Raw genomic sequence first — 2663 nt, 5'->3', positions numbered from 1 at the left:
ACATGTCCAGGTGTAATTAAGAAATAGGCTAAGTGAATCAAGGGATGATAAGTTCCTAACTCTGGGCAGGAAAGTGCTAGACTCGTGAAACCAACGTGTGTGGATAGCTGAGGACCTAAGCTTTCCAACGATACCGAGTCCGACCCAACTTTCTCAAAATAAGGGGGCGTGGCCTCGAAAAGAAGGGCGAAATCGGCTGTATCTCAAGAACGGTAAGTCAGAAAAATACGAGCCACACACCATCGTGTTCAGCGTGGTCGAATTATGGGGGAAAGCCGTCGGGTCCGACAGTGTCCGACCTTCCCTCGGCGAGTTATGGCCGAAAACGCACCTAGGCGGGCCAAAGTGGGCCAAAATTGGCCTCCACATGCTCCCAGGCTCATATCTCTGGCTAGGAATGTGCTAGAGACGTGGGGAAAAGTTCTACGGAAAGCTACGGACCTCAGCTATCCAGAAAAACAAAGTCCGACGTCACTTTCTATATTTCCGCTAGTAGTTTTTTGCAGTTGAGTGAAAAGAGGGAAGTATTTGGACTCTTTGGCTGTGCCCCTTTTTTTTTTTGGGCACAGGTGGCGCCACTGAGTGTCCAGCATGCAGCAGACGATCCAGCAAGAACTTTGGACTGGTTAAGGTTAGTAAAAATGACATGTCCAGGTGTAATTAAGAAATAGGCTAAGTGAATCAAGGGATGATAAGTTCCTAACTCTGGGCAGGAAAGTGCTAGACTCGTGAAACCAACGTGTGTGGATAGCTGAGGACCTAAGCTTTCCAACGATACCGAGTCCGACCCAACTTTCTCAAAATAAGGGGGCGTGGCCTCGAAAAGAAGGGCGAAATCGGCTGTATCTCAAGAACGGTAAGTCAGAAAAATACGAGCCACACACCATCGTGTTCAGCGTGGTCGAATTATGGGGGAAAGCCGTCGGGTCCGACAGTGTCCGACCTTCCCTCGGCGAGTTATGGCCGAAAACGCACCTAGGCGGGCCAAAGTGGGCCAAAATTGGCCTCCACATGCTCCCAGGCTCATATCTCTGGCTAGGAATGTGCTAGAGACGTGGGGAAAAGTTCTACGGAAAGCTACGGACCTCAGCTATCCAGAAAAAACAAAGTCCGACGTCACTTTCTATATTTCCGCTAGTAGTTTTTTGCAGTTGAGTGAAAAGAGGGAAGTATTTGGACTCTTTGGCTGTGCCCCATTTTTTTTTTTGGGCACAGGTGGCGCCACTGAGTGTCCAGCATGCAGCAGACGATCCAGCAAGAACTTTGGACTGGTTAAGGTTAGTAAAAATGACATGTCCAGGTGTAAGTAAGAAATAGGCTAAGTGAATCAAGGGATGATAAGTTCCTAACTCTGGGCAGGAAAGTGCTAGACTCGTAAAACCAACGTGTGTGGATAGCTGAGGACCTAAGCTTTCCAACGATACCGAGTCCGACCCAACTTTCTCAAAATAAGGGGGCGTGGCCTCGAAAAGAAGGGCGAAATCGGCTGTATCTCAAGAACGGTAAGTCAGAAAAATACGAGCCACACACCATCGTGTTCAGCGTGGTCGAATTATGGGGGAAAGCCGTCGGGTCCGACAGTGTCCGACCTTCCCTCGGCGAGTTATGGCCGAAAACGCACCTAGGCGGGCCAAAGTGGGCCAAAATTGGCCTCCACATGCTCCCAGGCTCATATCTCTGGCTGAAAAGCGCACTTGCAAGATCAGTCGTCCGTCTCGGTGTTACAAATCTCGTCAATGGATAGAAGTATCGCGAGAAACTGCTTTACGGCAGTACGAGATAAGAACGCATATGACGTCATGCATGTCACGAATCGTGATTGGTTTGAGTTCGGAAAGTCGGAGGAAACCATGGAAACATGAAATGTTTACTGATGAAGTTCAGCTTGTGGCTAACAGGGAGCTAATGCTAACACAGATACACACACCATGGGTCTTTTATAAGATAATGTAATACATCATGACACACACACACACACCTTCGCGTTTTGGAACCTTTATTCCTGTGTGTGTATGTCTGTGTCTTTGTGCCTGTGTGTGGCTGTATTAGCGTTAGCGCCATGTTAGCATTAGCTCCGTGTTAGCATAGCGTTAGCTCCGTGTTAGCATTAGCTCCGTGTTAGCATTAGCGCCGTGTTAGCGTTAGCTCGGTGTTAGCAGGGCTTAGCAAACAGCAGTAAACACAAGCACGTGTAGGGGGGGTGGAGGAGGTGGCGGCGGCGAGTTTTTTTTTTTTTTTTTACGACAGTGACATGTGCCTACCAGAACTGTGGGGGAGCTCCGGAGAGGGAAAAAAAGAGAAACCAACGAAGGAGCGAGCTATTTCCGGCCGAGCTGCATAGTTCTGCTTTAAAACAATAAATCATAGCCTACTGAAACCAGTATTTATTGTGAAAGCATTCCCCCACAGCTCATAATACTTTGTGCAACAAAAAGCATTCAAGTATTAAAATGTACAGTTTTGGGAAGGTGGGGGCATTTGATATCATTTATCCATTTATCATTTAAAAATATTTAACTTTTAATTTTCAAATCACACATTTTTCTTTACGTTGTGTCATTTCGTTTTTAAACTGATCTTCAACAATTCAGGCACTTTTCAACCATTTTATGTAATTCAACCTCCTGCTAATAAGTTCTACTATTCTGCTATTGCTTTGTTCA

Source organism: Trachurus japonicus, chromosome 7 (genome assembly GCF_045865225.1).
Source record: "Trachurus japonicus isolate A0001 chromosome 7, Traja_1.0".
Lineage (NCBI taxonomy): Eukaryota > Metazoa > Chordata > Actinopteri > Carangiformes > Carangidae > Trachurus > Trachurus japonicus.
This window is presented reverse-complemented; position numbering follows the sequence as displayed.